Source organism: Heterodontus francisci, unplaced genomic scaffold, assembly GCF_036365525.1.
Source record: "Heterodontus francisci isolate sHetFra1 unplaced genomic scaffold, sHetFra1.hap1 HAP1_SCAFFOLD_91, whole genome shotgun sequence".
NCBI classification, from domain to species: Eukaryota; Metazoa; Chordata; class Chondrichthyes; order Heterodontiformes; family Heterodontidae; genus Heterodontus; species Heterodontus francisci.
Window position 1 is genome coordinate 52,207 of NW_027140989.1, and position 17,988 is coordinate 70,194.

Genomic DNA, 17,988 nt, shown 5'->3' on the forward strand with positions numbered 1-17,988 from the left:
TGTGTGTGTGTGTGGATTGATTAGAGGGTGAGAGTGTGTGTGTGTGGATTGATTAGAGGGTGAGAGTGTGTGTGTGTGGATTGATTAGCGGGTGAGAGTGTGTGTGTGTGGATTGATTAGCGGGTGAGAGTGTGTGTGTGTGGATTGATTAGCGGGTGAGAGTGTGTGTGTGTGGATTGATTAGAGGGCGAGAGTGTGTGTGTGTGGATTGATTAGAGGGTGAGAGTGTGAGTGTGTGGATTGATTAGAGGGTGAGTGTGTGTGTGTGTGGATTGATTAGTGGGTGAGAGTGTGTGTGTGTGGATTGATTAGAGGGTGAGAGTGTGAGTGTGTGGATTGATTAGAGGGTGAGTGTGTGTGTGTGGATTGATTAGTGGGTGAGAGTGTGTGTGTGTGGATTGATTAGAGGGTGAGAGTGTGTGTGTGTGGATTGATTAAAGGGTGAGAGTGTGTGTGTGTGGATTGATTAGAGGGTGAGGGTGTGTGTGTGTGGATTGGTTAGAGGGTGAGAGTGTGTGTGTGTGGATTGATTAGAGGGTGAGGGTGTGTGTGTGTGGATTGATTAGAGGGTGAGAGTGTGTGTGTGTGGATTGATTAGAGGGTGAGAGTGTGTGTGTGTGTGGATTGATTAGAGGGCGAGTGTGTGTGTGTGTGGATTGATTGGAGGGTGAGAGTGTGTGTGTGTGGATTGATCAGAGGGTGAGTGTGTGTGTGTGGATTGATTAGAGGGTGAGTGTGTGTGTGTGTGGATTGATTAGGGGGTGAGAGTGTGTTTGTGGATTGGTTAGAGGGTGAGTGTGTGTGTGTGTGGATTGATTAGAGGGTGAGAGTGTTTGTGTGGATTGATTAGAGGGTGAGAGTGTGTGTGTGTGGATTGATTAGAGGGTGAGTGTGTGTGTGTGGATTGATTGGAGGGTGAGTGTGTGTGTGTGTGGATTGATTAGGGGGTGAGAGTGTGTGTGTGTGGATTGATTAGGGGGTGAGAGTGTGTGTGTGTGGATTGATTAGGGGGTGAGAGTGTGTGTGTGTGGATTGATTAGAGGGTGAGAGTGTGTGTGTGTGGATTGATTAGAGGGTGAGAGTGTGTGCGTGTGGATTGATTAGAGGGTGAGAGTGTGTGTGTGTGGATTGATTAGAGGGTGAGAGTGTGTGTGTGTGGATTGATTAGAGGGTGAGTGTGTGTGTGTGTGGATTGATTAGAGGGTGAGAGTGTGTGTGTGTGGATTGATTAGAGGGTGAGAGTGTGTGTGTGTGGATTGATTAGATGGTGAGAGTGTGTGTGTGTGGATTGATTAGAGGGTGAGTGTGTGTGTGTGTGTGGATTGATTAGAGGGTGAGAGTGTGTGTGTGGATTGATTAGAGGGTGATTGTGAGTGTGTGTGGATTGATTAGAGGGTGAGTGTGTGTGTGTGTGTGGATTGATTAGAAGGTGAGAGTGTGTGTGTGTGGATTGATTAGAGGGTGAGAGTGTGTGTGTGTGGATTGATTAGAGGGTGAGAGAGTCTGAGTGTGGATTGATTAGAGGGTGAGAGTGTGTGTGTGTGGATTGATTAGAGGGTGAGTGTGTGTGTGTGTGGATTGATTAGAGGGTGAGAGTCTGTGTGTGGATTGATTAGAGGGTGAGAGTGTGTGTGTGCGGATTGATTAGAGGGTGAGAGTGTGTGTGTGTGGATTGATTAGAGGGTGAGAGTGTGTGTGTGTGGATTGATTAGAGGGGGAGAGTGTGTGTGTGTGGATTGATTAGTGGTTGAGAATGTGTGTGTGGATTGATTAGAGGGTGAGTGCGTGTGTGTGTGGATTGATTAGAGGGTGAGAGTGTGTGTGTGTGGATTGATTAGTGGGTGAGAATGTGTATGTGTGGATTGATTAGAGGGTGAGAATGTGTGTGTGGATTGATTAGAGGGTGAGAGTGTGTGTGTGTGGATTGATTAGTGGGTGAGAATGTGTGTGTGGATTGATTAGAGGGTGAGAGTGTGTGTGTGTGGATTGATTAGTGGGTGAGAAGGTGTGTGTGGATTGTTTAGAGGGTGGGAGTGTGCGTGTGTGGATTGATTAGAGGGTGAGAATGTGTGTGTGGATTGATTAGAGGGTGAGAGTGTGTGTGTGTGGATTGATTAGAGGGTGAGAGTGTGTGTGTGTGGATTGATTAGGGGGTGAGAGTGTGTGTGTGTGGATTGGTTAGAGGGTGAGAGTGTCTGTGTGGATTGATTAGAGGGTGAGAGTGTGTGTGTGTGGATTGATTAGAGGGTGAGGGTGTGTGTGTGTGGATTGGTTAGAGGGTGAGAGTGTGTGTGTGTGGATTGATTAGAGGGTGAGGGTGTGTGTGTGTGGATTGCTTAGAGGGTGAGAGTGTGTGTGTGTGGATTGATTAGAGGGTGAGAGTGTGTGTGTGTGTGGATTGATTAGAGGGCGAGTGTGTGTGTGTGTGGATTGATTGGAGGGTGAGAGTGTGTGTGTGTGGATTGATCAGAGGCTGAGTGTGTGTGTGTGGATTGATTAGAGGGTGAGTGTGTGTGTGTGTGGATTGATTAGGGGGTGAGAGTGTGTTTGTGGATTGGTTAGAGGGTGAGTGTGTGTGTGTGTGGATTGATTAGAGGGTGAGAGTGTTTGTGTGGATTGATTAGAGGGTGAGAGTGTGTGTGTGTGGATTGATTAGAGGGTGAGTGTGTGTGTGTGGATTGATTGGAGGGTGAGTGTGTCTGTGTGTGGATTGATTAGGGGGTGAGAGTGTGTGTGTGTGGATTGATTAGAGGGTGAGTGTGTGTGTGTGTGGATTGATTAGAGGGTGAGAGTGTGTGTGTGTGGATTGATTAGAGGGTGAGAGTGTGTGTGTGTGGATTGATTAGATGGTGAGAGTGTGTGTGTGTGGATTGATTAGAGGGTGAGTGTGTGTGTGTGTGGACTGATTAGAGGGTGAGAGTGTGTGTGTGGATTGATTAGAGGGTGATTGTGAGTGTGTGTGGATTGATTAGAGGGTGAGTGTGTGTGTGTGTGTGGATTGATTAGAAGGTGAGAGTGTGTGTGTGTGGATTGATTAGAGGGTGAGAGTGTGTGTGTGTGGATTGATTAGAGGGTGAGAGAGTCTGTGTGTGGATTGATTAGAGGGTGAGAGTGTGTGTGTGTGGATTGATTAGAGGGTGAGTGTGTGTGTGTGTGGATTGATTAGCGGGTGAGAGTGTGTGTGTGTGGATTGATTAGCGGGTGAGTGTGTGTGTGTGTGGATTGATTAGCGGGTGAGAGTGTGTGTGTGTGGATTGATTAGAGGGTGAGTGTGTGTGTGTGTGGATTGATTAGAGGGTGAGAGTGTGTGTGTGTGGATTGATTAGAGGGTGAGAGTGTGTGTGTGTGGATTGATTAGCGGGTGAGTGTGTGTGTGTGTGGATTGATTAGCGGGTGAGAGTGTGTGTGTGTGGAGTGATTAGCGGGTGAGAGTGTGTGTGTGTGGATTTATTAGAGGGTGAGAGTGTGTGTGTGGATTGATTAGCGGGTGAGAGTGTGTGTGTGTGGATTGATTAGAGGGTGAGAGTGTGTGTGTGGATTGATTAGAGAGTGAGTGTGTGTGTGGATTGATTAGCGGGTGAGAGTGTGTGTGTGTGGATTGATTAGTGGGTGAGAGTGTGTGTGTGTGGATTGATTAGCGGGTGAGAGTGTGTGTGTGTGGATTGATTAGCGGGTGAGAGTGTGTGTGTGTGGATTGATTAGAGGGTGAGAGTGTGTGTGTGGATTGATTAGAGGGTGAGAGTGTGTGTGTGTGGATTGATTAGCGGGTGAGAGTGTGTGTGTGTGGATTGATTAGAGGGCGAGAGTGTGTGTGTGTGGATTGATTAGAGGGTGAGAGTGTGAGTGTGTGGATTGATTAGAGGGTGAGTGTGTGTGTGTGTGGATTGATTAGTGGGTGAGAGTGTGTGTGTGTGGATTGATTAGAGGGTGAGAGTGTGAGTGTGTGGATTGATTAGAGGGTGAGTGTGTGTGTGTGGATTGATTAGTGGGTGAGAGTGTGTGTGTGTGGATTGATTAGAGGGTGAGAGTGTGTGTGTGTGGATTGATTAGAGGGTGAGAGTGTGTGTGTGTGGATTGATTAGAGGGTGAGGGTGTGTGTGTGTGGATTGGTTAGAGGGTGAGAGTGTGTGTGTGTGGATTGATGACAGTGTGTGTGTGTGGATTGATTAGAGGGTGAGAGTGTGTGTGTGTGGATTGATTAGAGGGTGAGAGTGTGTGTGTGTGTGGATTGATTAGAGGGCGAGTGTGTGTGTGTGTGTGGATTGATTAGAGGGTGAGAGTGTGTGTGTGTGGATTGATTAGAGGGTGAGTGTGTGTGTGTGGATTGATTAGAGGGTGAGTGTGTGTGTGTGTGGATTGATTAGAGGGTGAGTGTGTGTGTTTGTGGATTGATTAGAGGGTGAGAGTGTGTGTGTGTGGATTGATTAGAGGGTGAGAGTGTGTGTGTGTGGATTGATTAGAGGGTGCGAGTGTGTGTGTGTGAATTGATAGAGGGTGTGAGAGTCTGTGTGTGGATTGATTAGAGGGTGAGAGTGTGTGTGTGTGGATTGATTAGGGGGTGAGAGTGTGTTTGTGGATTGGTTAGAGGGTGAGTGTGTGTGTGTGTGGATTGATTAGAGGGTGAGAGAGTGTGTGTGTGGATTGATTAGAGGGTGAGAGTGTGTGTGTGCGGATTGATTAGAGGGTGAGAGTGTGTGTGTGTGGATTGATTAGAGGGTGTGAGAGTCTGTGTGTGGATTGATTAGAGGGTGAGAGTGTGTGTGTGTGGATTGATTATGGGGTGAGAGTGTGTTTGTGGATTGGTTAGAGGGTGAGTGTGTGTGTGTGTGGATTGATTAGAGGGTGAGAGTGTGTGTGTGTGTGGATTTATTAGAGGGTGAGAGTGTGTGTGTGTGGATTGATTAGAGGGTGAGAGTGTGTGTGTGTGTGTGGATTGATTAGAGGGTGAGAGTGTGTGTGTGTGTGGATTTATTAGAGGGTGAGAGTGTGTGTGTGTGGATTTATTAGAGGGTGAGAGTGTGTGTGTGTGGATTGATTAGAGGGTGAGAGTGTGTGTGTGCGGATTGATTAGAGGGTGAGAGTGTGTGTGTGTGGATTGATTAGAGGGTGTGAGAGTCTGTGTGTGGATTGATTAGAGGGTGAGAGTGTGTGTGTGTGGATTGATTAGGGGGTGAGAGTGTGTTTGTGGATTGGTTAGAGGGTGAGTGTGTGTGTGTGTGGATTGATTAGAGGGTGAGAGTGTGTGTGTGTGTGGATTTATTAGAGGGTGAGAGTGTGTGTGTGTGGATTGATTAGAGGGTGAGAGTGTGTGTGTGTGGATTAATTAGAGAGTGAGAGTCTGTGTGTGGATTGATTAGAGGGTAAGAGTGTGTGTGTGTGGATTGATTAGTGGGTGAGAATGTGTGTGTGGATTGGTTAGAGGGTGAGAGTGTGTGTGTGTGGATTGATTAGAGGGTGAGAGTGTGTGTGTGTGGATTGATTAGAGGGTGAGAGTCTGTGTGTGGATTGATTAGAGGGTGAGAGTGTGTGTGTGTGGATTGATTAGTGGGTGAGAATGTGTGTGTGGATTGATTAGAGGGTGAGTGTGTGTGTGTGTGGATTGATTAGAGGGTGAGAGTGTGTGTGTGTGTGTGTGGATTGATTAGGGGGTGAGAGTGTGTGTGTGTGGATTGATTAGAGGGTGAGAGTGTGTGTGTGTGGATTGATTAGAGGGGGAGAGTGTGTGTGTGTGTGGATTGATTAGAGGGTGAGTGTGTGTGTGTGGATTGATTAGAGGGTGAGTGTGTGTGTGTGTGGATTGATTAGGGGGTGAGAGTGTGTTTGTGGATTGGTTAGAGGGTGAGTGTGATTGTGTGTGGATTGATTAGAGGGTGAGAGAGTCTGTGTGTGGATTGATTAGAGGGTCAGAGTGTGTGTGTGTGGATTGATTAGAGGGTGAGAGAGTGTGTGTGTGGATTGATTAGAGGGTGAGAGTGTGTGTGTGCGGATTGATTAGAGGGTGAGAGTGTGTGTGTGTGGATTGATTAGAGGGTGTGAGAGTCTGTGTGTGGATTGATTAGAGGGTGTGAGAGTCTGTGTGTGGATTGATTAGAGGGTGAGAGTGTGTTTGTGGATTGGTTAGAGGGTGAGTGTGTGTGTGTGTGGATTGATTAGAGGGTGAGAGAGTGTGTGTGTGGATTGATTAGAGGGTGAGAGTGTGTGTGTGTGGATTGATTAGAGGGTGAGAGTGTGTGTGTGTGGATTGATTAGAGGGTGAGAGTGTGTGTGTGTGTGGATTGATTGGGGGGTGAGAGTGTGTTTGTGGATTGGTTAGAGGGTGAGTGTGTGTGTGTGTGGATTGATTAGAGGGTGAGAGAGTGTGTGTGTGGATTGATTAGAGCGTGAGAGAGTGTGTGTGTGAATTGATTAGAGGGTGAGTGTGTGCGTGTGGATTGATTAGAGGGTGAGAGTGTGTGTGTGTGGATTGATTCGAGGGTGAGAGTGTGTGTGTGTGGATTGATTAGGGGGTGAGAGTGTGTGTGTGTGGATTGATTAGGGGGTGAGTGTGTGTGTGTGTGGATTGATTAGCGGGTGAGAGTGTGTGTGTGTGGATTGATTAGAGGGTGAGAGTGTGTGTGTGGATTGATTAGAGGGTGAGAGTGTGTGTGTGTGGATTAATTAGAGGGTGAGACTGTGTGTGTGTGGATTGATTAGAGGGTGAGAGTGTGTGTGTGTGGATTGATTAGTGGGTCAGAATGTGTGTGTGGATTGATTAGAGGGTGAGAGTGTGTGTGTGTGGATTGATTAGAGGGTGAGTGCGTGTGTGTGTGGATTGATTAGAGGGTGAGTGTGTGTGTGTGTGGATTGATTAGAGGGTGAGAGTGTGTGTGTGTGGATTGATTAGGGGGTGAGAGTGTGTGTGTGTGGATTGATTAGAGGGTGAGAGTGTGTGTGTGTGGATTGATTAGTGGTTGAGAATGTGTGTGTGGATTGATTAGAGGGTGAGAGTGTGTGTGTGTGGATTGATTAGAGGGTGAGTGCGTGTGTGTGGATTGATTAGAGGGTGAGAGTCTGTGTGTGGATTGATTAGAGGGTGAGAGTGTGTGTGTGTGGATTGATTAGTGGGTGAGAATGTGTGTGTGGATTGATTAGAGGGTGAGAGTGTGTGTGTGTGGATTGATTAGAGGGTGAGAGTGTGTGTGTGTGGATTGATTAGAGGGTGAGTGCGTGTGTGTGTGGATTGATTAGAGGGTGAGAATGTGTGTGTGGATTGATTAGAGGGTGAGAGTGTGTGTGTGTGGATTGATTAGGGGGTGAGAGTGTGTGTGTGTGGATTGATTAGAGGGTGATAGTGTGTGTGTGTGGATTGATTAGAGGGTGAGAGTGTGTGTGTGTGGATTGATTAGAGGGTGATAGTGTGTGTGTGTGGATTGATTAGAGGGTGAGAGTGTGTGTGTGTGGATTGATTAGAGGGTGAGTGTGTGTTTGTGTGGATTGATTAGGGGGTGAGAGTGTGTGTGTGTGGATTGATTAGAGGGTGAGAGTGTGTGTTTAGTTTAGTTTAGAGATACAGCACTGAAACAGGCCCTTCGGCCCACCGGGTCTGTGCCGACCATCAACCACCCATTTATACTAATCCTACACTAGTCCCATATCCGTACCACATCCCCACCTGTCCCTATATTTCCCTACCACCTACCTATACTAGGGGCAATTTATAATGGCCAATTAACCTACCAACCTGCAAGTCTTTGGCATGTGGGAGAAAACCGGAGCACCCAGAGGAAACCCACACAGACACAGGGAGAACTTGCAAACTCCACACAGGCAGTACCCAGAATTGAACCCGGGTCGCTGGAGCTGTGAGGCTGCGGTGCTAACCACTGCGCCACTGTGCCGTTGGCTGTCCTGCTGCCATATTCCGCCAGTTGCCATGACTCCCGTGCCTTCAGATCTCCGTTTGGTGATCCAAGGCACTGGTTGGGAGTGGGGACCAGGTCAACATTCAGGGCTGGGGAGGGTGGGGGTGGGGGGGGGGGTTAAGGGGCGGGGAAAACGATTGCGATTGGTGGAGGAGATGGTGGGAAAGGGTTGAAGGTGAAAGTTAATAAAGTTTTGGTGGCGGGGGGAAAGGCTGGGTTCACAAGCTAAGCTTTTTGCGGGGGAGAGGGCAATTAATAAATTGTTTAGTCATTGTGGGGTGGGAGAGGAGCTTGAATCATTTATTAAATTTTTCAAATTCAAATTTTAATGCCTATTTCCTTAAAAATGTAAATTAAATATAAGGGCTGAAAGCCCTTTAAAAATGACACTGCACGCAGTTGCTGGGGATGGAATGCCCACCATCGGGGGTGGGGGGGACAGCCAGCGCTGTCCATGTAAATGGGCCAGCACACCACAAATATGGCGCGGATCTGCAGAGTGAAAGCCACACATGCAGGCGGCTATCTTAGAAGCTCACTGCCGAGTTTGTAAAATTCAGCCCTCAGTTAAACCCATCGATTTTAATGAGATACAATATGTGCCTGATTGGAAACTCCTGGGCCTCTGCTTCCATCTGCTGTTGGATATTGCAAAGAGCAACATTTGTCACATCTTTATCCTGCTACTGTTCTAACAGCCAGATCCTGAAGTCATGCTCACTAATCTCCTCTTCACTGTGTCTCATGTCTATGAATCCAAACAGTACACCAGCCCTTGAGTTTTCCAGGGGAAGATTAACGATAGTAACAGGTCTGTCTGTAAATACCAATAGCATTTGGGACCCAAAGTATAGTCTCTCCGATGAGACAGTTATAGAGTCATAGAGAGATACGGCACTGAAACAGGCCCTTCGGCCCACCGAGTCTGTGCCGACCAACAACCACCCATTTATACTAATCCTACATTAATCCCATATTCCCTACCACATCCCCACCATTCTCCTACCACCTACCTACACTTAGGTTAATTGTCCCATCAACCTGCAAGTCTTTGGCTGTGGGAGGAAAATAGAGCACTCGGCGGAAACCCACACGGTCACAGGGAGAACTTGCAAACTCCGCACATTCAGTACCCAGAACCGAACCCAGGTCGCTGGAGCTGTGAGGCTGCGGTGCTAACCACTGCACCGCTAATGTAGAGGTTAAAGCAAACAAGTCCAGTAGGCAGGCCAGGACAGAGAGCGTGGAAGGTCTGGTAGGCTAAACAGCATTTACTTTAATGCAAGAAGCCTTACAGGTAAGGCAGATGAACTCAGAGCATGGATCGGTACATGGGATTGTGATATTATAGCTATTACGGAAACGTGGTTGAGGGATGGGCAGGATTGGCAGCTCAATGTTCCGGGGTACCGATGCTTCCGGCGTGACAGAGGTGGAGGTAAGAGAGGAGGGGGAGTTGCACTATTGATTAGGGAGGACATCACGGCAGTACTTAGAGAGGATATCCCGGGGGGAACGTCCAGCGAGGCCATATGGGTAGATCTTAGAAATAAGAAAGGAGTGATCACTTTGATGGGATTATACTATAGGCCCCCCAATAGTAAGAGGGAATTGGAGGAGCATATATGTAGGGAAATCACAGATAGGTGGAGGAAGTATAGGGTTGTAATAGTAGGTGATTTTAACTTCCCTAATATTGACTGGGACTGCCTTAGTGCTAAGGGATCAGATGGGGAAGAATTTGTTAAGTGTGTCCAAGATAGTTTTCTGAAGCAGTATGTGGATGGCCCTATGAAAGAAGGGGCTACACTCGACCTCCTCTTAGGAAATGAGGATGGGCAGGTGGTTGATGTGTCAGTGGGGGAGCACTTTGGGGCCAGTGTGTGTGTGGATTGATTAGAGGGTGAGTGTGTGTGTGTGGATTGATTAGAGGGTGAGAGTGTGTGTGTGTGGATTGATTAGAGGGTGAGTGCGTGTGTGTGTGGATTGATTAGAGGGTGAGAGTCTGTGTGTGGATTGATTAGAGGGTGAGAGTGTGTGTGTGGATTGATTAGAGGGTGAGAGTGTGTGTGTGTGGATTGATTAGAGGGTGAGTGTGTGTGTGTGTGTGTGTGTGGATTGATTAGGGGGTGAGAGTGTGTGTGTGTGGATTGATTAGAGGGTGAGAGTGTGTGTGTGTGGATTGATTAGAGGGTGAGAGTGTGTGTGTGTGGATTGATTAGGGGGTGAGAGTGTGTGTGTGTGGATTGATTAGGGGGTGAGAGTGTGTGTGTGTGGATTGATTAGAGGGTGAGTGCGTGTGTGTGGATTGATTAGAGGGTGAGAGTCTGTGTGTGGATTGATTAGAGGGTGAGAGTGTGTGTGTGTGGATTGATTAGTGGGTGAGAATGTGTGTGTGGATTGATTAGAGGGTGAGAGTGTGTGTGTGTGGATTGATTAGAGGGTGAGAGTGTGTGTGTGTGGATTGATTAGAGGGTGAGTGCGTGTGTGTGTGGATTGATTAGAGGGTGAGAATGTGTGTGTGGATTGATTAGAGGGTGAGAGTGTGTGTGTGGATTGATTAGAGGGTGAGAGTGTGTGTGTGTGGATTGATTAGAGGGTGAGTGCGTGTGTGTGGATTGATTAGAGGGTGAGAGTCTGTGTGTGGATTGATTAGAGGGTGAGAGTGTGTGTGTGTGGATTGATTAGTGGGTGAGAATGTGTGTGTGGATTGATTAGAGGGTGAGAGTGTGTGTGTGTGGATTGATTAGAGGGTGAGAGTGTGTGTGTGTGGATTGATTAGAGGGTGAGTGCGTGTGTGTGTGGATTGATTAGAGGGTGAGAATGTGTGTGTGGATTGATTAGAGGGTGAGAGTGTGTGTGTGTGGATTGATTAGGGGGTGAGAGTGTGTGTGTGGATTGATTAGAGGGTGAGTGTGTGTGTGTGTGGATTGATTAGGGGGTGAGAGTGTGTGTGTGTGGATTGATTAGAGGGTGAGAGTGTGTGTGTGTGGATTGATTAGAGGGTGAGAGTGTGTGTGTGTGGATTGATTAGAGGGTGAGAGTGTGTGTGTGTGGATTGATTAGAGGGTGAGAGTCTGTGTGTGGATTGATTAGAGGGTGAGAGTGTGTGTGTGTGGATTGATCAGTGGGTGAGAATGTGTGTGTGGATTGATTAGAGGGTGAGAGTGTGTGTGTGTGGATTGATTAGAGGGTGAGTGTGTGTGTGTGTGTGTGTGTGGATTGATTAGGGGGTGAGAGTGTGTGTGTGTGGATTGATTAGAGGGTGAGAGTGTGTGTGTGTGGATTGATTAGAGGGTGAGAGTGTGTGTGTGTGGACTGATTAGAGGGTGAGAGTGTGTGTGTGTGGATTGATTAGGGGGTGAGAGTGTGTGTGTGTGGATTGATTAGAGGGTGAGTGTGTGTGTGTGTGGATTGATTAGAGGGTGAGTGTGTGTGTGTGTGGATTGATTAGGGGGTGAGAGTGTGTGTGTGTGGATTGATTAGAGGGTGAGAGTGTGTGTGTGTGGATTGATTAGAGGGTGAGAATGTGTGTGTGGATTGATTAGAGGGTGAGAGTGTGTGTGTGGATTGATTAGAGGGTGAGAGTGTGTGTGTGTGGATTGATTAGAGGGTGAGAGTGTGTGTGTGTGGATTGATTAGAGGGTGAGAGCGTGTGTGTGTGGATTGATTAGAGGGTGAGAGTGTGTGTGTGTGGATTGATTAGAGGGTGAGAGCGTGTGTGTGTGGATTGATTAGAGGGTGAGAGTGTGTGTGTGTGGATTGATTAGAGGGTGAGAGTGTGTGTGTGTGGATTGATTAGAGGGTGAGAGTGTGTGTGTGAGGATTGATTAGAGGGTGAGAGTGTGTGTGTGTGGATTGATTAGAGGGTGAGAGTGTGTGTGTGTGGATTGATTAGAGGGTGAGCGTGTGTGTGTGTGGATTGATTAGAGGGTGAGAGTGTGTGTGTGTGGATTGATTAGAGGGTGAGAGTGTGTGTGTGTGGATTGATTAGAGGGTGAGAGTGTGTGTGTGAGGATTGATTAGAGGGTGAGAGAGTGTGTGTGGATTGATTAGAGGGTGAGAGTGTGTGTGTGTGGATTGATTAGAGGGTGAGTGTGTGTGTGTGTGGATTGATTAGAGGGTGAGAGTGTGTGTGTGAGGATTGATTAGAGGGTGAGAGTGTGTGTATGGATTGATGAGAGGGTGAGAGTGTGTGTGTGTGGATTGATTAGAGGGTGAGTGCGTGTGTGTGTGGATTGATTAGAGGGTGAGAGTCTGTGTGTGGATTGATTAGAGGGTGAGAGTGTGTGTGTGTGGATTGATCAGTGGGTGAGAATGTGTGTGTGGATTGATTAGAGGGTGAGAGTGTGTGTGTGTGGATTGATTAGAGGGTGAGTGTGTGTGTGTGTGTGTGTGTGGATTGATTAGGGGGTGAGAGTGTGTGTGTGTGGATTGATTAGAGGGTGAGAGTGTGTGTGTGTGGATTGATTAGAGGGTGAGAGTGTGTGTGTGTGGATTGATTAGAGGGTGAGAGTGTGTGTGTGTGGATTGATTAGGGGGTGAGAGTGTGTGTGTGTGGATTGATTAGAGGGTGAGTGTGTGTGTGTGTGGATTGATTAGAGGGTGAGTGTGTGTGTGTGTGGATTGATTAGGGGGTGAGAGTGTGTATGTGTGGATTGATTAGAGGGTGAGAGTGTGTGTGTGTGGATTGATTAGAGGGTGAGAGTGTGTGTGTGGATTGATGAGAGGGTGAGAGTGTGTGTGTGTGGATTGATTAGAGGGTGAGTGCGTGTGTGTGTGGATTGATTAGAGGGTGAGAGTCTGTGTGTGGATTGATTAGAGGGTGAGAGTGTGTGTGTGTGGATTGATCAGTGGGTGAGAATGTGTGTGTGGATTGATTAGAGGGTGAGAGTGTGTGTGTGTGGATTGATTAGAGGGTGAGTGTGTGTGTGTGTGTGTGTGTGGATTGATTAGGGGGTGAGAGTGTGTGTGTGTGGATTGATTAGAGGGTGAGAGTGTGTGTGTGTGGATTGATTAGAGGGTGAGAGTGTGTGTGTGTGGATTGATTAGAGGGTGAGAGTGTGTGTGTGTGGATTGATTAGGGGGTGAGAGTGTGTGTGTGTGGATTGATTAGAGGGTGAGTGTGTGTGTGTGTGGATTGATTAGAGGGTGAGTGTGTGTGTGTGTGGATTGATTAGGGGGTGAGAGTGTGTGTGTGTGGATTGATTAGAGGGTGGGAGTGTGTGTGTGTGGATTGATTAGAGGGTGAGAGTGTGTGTGTGGATTGATTAGAGGGTGAGAGTGTGTGTGTGGATTGATTAGAGGGTGAGCGTGTGTGTGTGGATTGATTAGAGGGTGAGAGTGTGTGTGTGTGGATTGATTAGAGGGTGAGAGTGTGTGTGTGTGGATTGATTAGAGGGTGAGAGTGTGTGTGTGAGGATTGATTAGAGGGTGAGAGTGTGTGTGTGTGGATTGATTAGAGGGTGAGAGTGTGTGTGTGTGGATTGATTAGAGGGTGAGAGTGTGTGTGTGTGGATTGATTAGAGGGTGAGAGTGTGTGTGTGTGGATTGATTAGAGGGTGAGAGTGTGTGTGTGTGGATTGATTAGAGGGTGAGAGTGTGTGTGTGTGGATTGATTAGAGGGTGAGAGTGTGTGTGTGAGGATTGATTAGAGGGTGAGAGAGTGTGTGTGGATTGATTAGAGGGTGAGAGTGTGTGTGTGTGGATTGATTAGAGGGTGAGTGTGTGTGTGTGTGGATTGATTAGAGGGTGAGAGTGTGTGTGTGTGGATTGATTAGGGGGTGAGTGTGTGTGTGTGTTGATTGATTAGAGGGTGAGAGTGTGTGTGTGTGGATTGATTAGCGGGTGAGAGTGTGTGTGTGTGGATTGATTAGGGGGTGAGAGTGTGTGTGTGGATTGATTAGAGGGTGAGAGTGTGTGTGTGTTGATTGATTAGAGGGTGAGAGTGTGTGTGTGGATTGATTAGCGGGTGAGAGTGTGTGTGTGTGGATTGATTAGAGGGTGAGTGTGTGTGTGTGTGGATTGATTAGGGGGTGAGAGTGTGTGTGTGTTGATTGATTAGAGTGTGAGAGTGTGTGTGTGGATTGATTAGAGGGTGAGAGTGTGTGTGTGTGGATTGATTAGAGGGTGAGAGTGTGTGTGTGTGGATTGATTAGAGGGTGAGAGTGTGTGTGTGTGGATTGATTAGGGGGTGATAGTGTGTGTGTGTGGATTGATTAGAGGGTGAGAGTGTGTGTGTGTGGATTGATTAGGGGGTGAGAGTGTGTGTGTGTGGATTGATTAGAGGGTGAGAGTGTGTGTGTGTGGATTGATTAGAGGGTGAGAGTGTGTGTGTGTGGATTGATTAGGGGGTGATAGTGTGTGTGTGTGGATTGATTAGGGGGTGAGAGTGTATGTGTGTGGATTGATTAGGGGGTGAGAGTGTATGTGTGTGGATTGATTAGAGGGTGAGAGTGTGTGTGTGTGGATTGATTAGGGGTGAGAGTGTATGTGTGTGGATTGATTAGAGGGTGAGTGTGTGTGTGTGTGGATTGATTAGAGGGTGTGAGTGTGTGTGTGTGGATTGATTAGAGGGTGAGAGTGTGTGTGTGTGGATTGATTAGAGGGTGAGAGTGTGTGTGTGTGGATTGATTAGGGGGTGAGAGTGTGTGTGTGGATTGATTAGATGGTGAGAGTGTGTGTGTGTGGATTGATTAGGGGGTGAGAGTGTGTGTGTGTGGATTGATTAGAGGGTGAGAGTGTGTGTGTGTGGATTGATTAGAGGGTGAGTGTGTGTGTGTGTGGATTGATTAGAGGGTGAGAGTGTGTGTGTGTGGATTGATTAGAGGGTGAGAGTGTGTGTGTGTGTGGATTGATTAGGGGGTGAGAGTGTGTGTGTGTGGATTGATTAGAGGGTGAGAGTGTGTGTGTGTGGATTGATTAGAGGGTGAGAGTGTGTGTGTGTGGATTGATTAGAGGGTGAGTGTGTGTGTGTGTGGATTGATTAGAGGGTGAGAGTGTGTGTGTGTGTGGATTGATTAGGGGGTGAGAGTGTGTGTGTGTGGATTGATTAGAGGGTGAGAGTGTGTGTGTGTGGATTGATTAGAGGGTGAGAGTGTGTGTGTGGATTGATTAGAGGGTGAGAGTGTGTGTGTGGATTGATTAGAGGGTGAGAGTGTGTGTGTGTGGATTGATTAGAGGGTGAGAGTGTGTGTGCGGATTGATTAGAGGGTGAGAGTGTGTGTGTGGATTGATTAGAGGGTGAGGGTGTGTGTGTGTGGATTGATTAGGGGGTGAGAGTGTGTGTGTGGATTGATTAGAGGGTGAGAGTGTGTGTGTGGATTGATTAGAGGATGAGAGTGTGTGTGTGTGGATTGATTAGAGGGTGAGAGTGTGTGTGTGTGGATTGATTAGGGGGTGAGAGTGAGTGTGTGGATTGATTAGAGGGTGAGAGTGTGTGTGTGGATTGATTAGAGGGTGAGAGTGTGTGTGTGTGGATTGATTAGAGGGTGAGAGTGTGTGTGCGGATTGATTAGAGGGTGAGAGTGTGTGTGTGTGGATTGATTAGAGGGTGAGAGTGTGTGTGTGTGGATTGATTAGAGGGTGAGAGTGTGTGTGTGTAGATTGATTAGAGGGTGAGAGTGTGTGTGTGGATTGATTAGAGGGTGAGAGTGTGTGTGTGTGGATTGATTAGAGGGTGAGAGTGTGTGTGTGTGGATTGATTAGAGGGTGAGAGTGTGTGTGTGTGGATTGATTAGAGGGTGAGAGTGTGTGTTTGTGGATCGATTAGAGGGTGAGTGTGTGTGTGTGTGGATTGATTAGAGGGTGAGAGTGTGTGTTTGTGGATTGATTAGAGGGTGAGAGTGTGTGTGTGGATTGATTAGAGGGTGAGAGTGTGTGTGTGGATTGATTAGAGGGTGAGAGTGTGTGTGTGGATTGATTAGAGGGTGAGAGTGTGTGTGTGTGGATTGATTAGAGGGTGAGAGTGTGTGTGCGGATTGATTAGAGGGTGAGAGTGTGTGTGTGTGGATTGATTAGAGGGTGAGAGTGTGTGTGTGTGGATTGATTAGAGGGTGAGAGTGTGTGTGTGTGGATTGATTAGAGGATGAGAGTGTGTGTGTGTGGATTGATTAGAGGGTGAGAGTGAGTGTGCGGATTGATTAGAGGGTGAGAGTGTGTGTGTGTGGATTGATTAGAGGGTGAGAGTGTGTGTGTGTGGATTGATTAGAGGGTGAGAGTGTGTGTGTGTGGATTGATTAGAGGGTGAGAGTGTGTGTGTGTGGATTGATTAGAGGGTGAGAGTGTGTGTGTGTGGATTGATTAGAGGGTGAGAGTGTGTGTGTGTGGATTGATTAGGGGTGAGAGTGTGTGTGTGGATTGATTAGAGGGTGAGAGTGTGTGTGTGTAGATTGATCAGAGGGTGAGAGTGTGTGTGTGTGGATTGATTAGAGGGTGAGAGTGTGTGTGTGTGGATTGATTAGAGGGTGAGAGTGTGTGTGTGTGGATTGATTAGAGGGTGAGAGTGTGTGTGTGTGGATTGATTAGAGGGTGAGAGTGAGTGTGTGTGGATTGATTAGGGGGTGAGAGTGTGTGTGTGGATTGATTAGAGGGTGAGAGTGTGTGTGTGTGGATTGATTAGAGGGTGAGTGTGTGTGTGTGGATTGATTAGGGGGTGAGAGTGTGTGTGTGTGGATTGATTAGAGGGTGAGAGTGTGTGTGTGGATTGATTAGAGGGTGAGAGTGTGAGTGTGGATTGATTAGAGGGTGAGAGTGAGTGTGTGTGGATTGATTAGAGGGTGAGAGTGTGTGTGTGTGGATTGATTAGAGGGTGAGAGTGAGTGTGTGTGGATTGATTAGGGGGTGAGAGTGTGTGTGTGGATTGATTAGAGGGTGAGAGTGTGTGTGTGGATTGATTAGAGGGTGAGTGTGTGTGTGTGGATTGATTAGGGGGTGAGAGTGTGTGTGTGTGGATTGATTAGGGGGTGAGAGTGTATGTGTGGATTGATTAGAGGGTGAGAGTGTGTGTGTGGATTGATTAGAGGGTGAGTGTGTGTGTGTGGATTGATTAGGGGGTGAGAGTGTGTGTGTGTGGATTGATTAGGGGGTGAGAGTGTGTGTGTGGATTGATTAGAGGGTGAGAGTGTGAGTGTGGATTGATTAGAGGGTGAGAGTGTGTGTGTGTGGATTGATTAGAGGGTGAGAGTGTGTGTGTGGATTGATTAGAGGGTGAGAGTGTGTGTGTGTGGATTGATTAGAGGGTGAGAGTGTGTGTGTGTGGATTGATTACAGGGTGAGAGTGTGTGTGTGTGGATTGATTAGATGGTGAGAGTGTGTGTGTGTGGATTGATTAGGGGGTGAGAGTGTGTGTGTGGATTGATTAGAGGGTGAGAGTGTGTGTGTGTGGATTGATTAGGGGGTGAGAGTGTGTGTGTGGATTGATTAGAGGGTGAGAGTGTGTGTGTGTAGATTGATCAGAGGGTGAGAGTGTGTGTGTGTGGATTGATTAGGGGGTGAGAGTGTGTGTGTGAATTGATTAGAGGGTGAGAGTGTGTGTGTGTGGATTGATTAGAGGGTGAGAGTGTGTGTGTGTAGATTGATCAGAGGGTGAGAGTGTGTGTGTGTGGATTGATTAGAGGGTGAGAGTGTGTGTGTGTAGATTGATTAGAGGGTGAGAGTGTGTGTGTGGATTGATTAGGGGGTGAGAGTGTGTGTGTGGATTGGTTAGGGGGTGAGAGTGTGTGTGTGTGGATTGATTAGAGGGTGAGAGTGTGAGTGTGGATTGATTAGAGGGTGAGAGTGTGTGAGTGTGGATTGATTAGAGGGTGAGAGTGTGAGTGTGGATTGATTAGAGGGTGAGTGTGTGTGAGTGTGGATTGATTAGAGGGTGAGAGTGTGTGAGTGTGGATTGATTAGAGGGTGAGAGTGTGTGTGTGTGGATTGGTTAGGGGGTGAGAGTGTGTGTGTGTGGATTGATTAGAGGGTGAGAGTGTGAGTGTGGATTGATTAGAGGGTGAGAGTGTGTGAGTGTGGATTGATTAGAGGGTGAGAGTGTGTATGTGGATTGATTAGAGGGTGAGAGTGTGAGTGTGGATTGATTAGAGGGTGA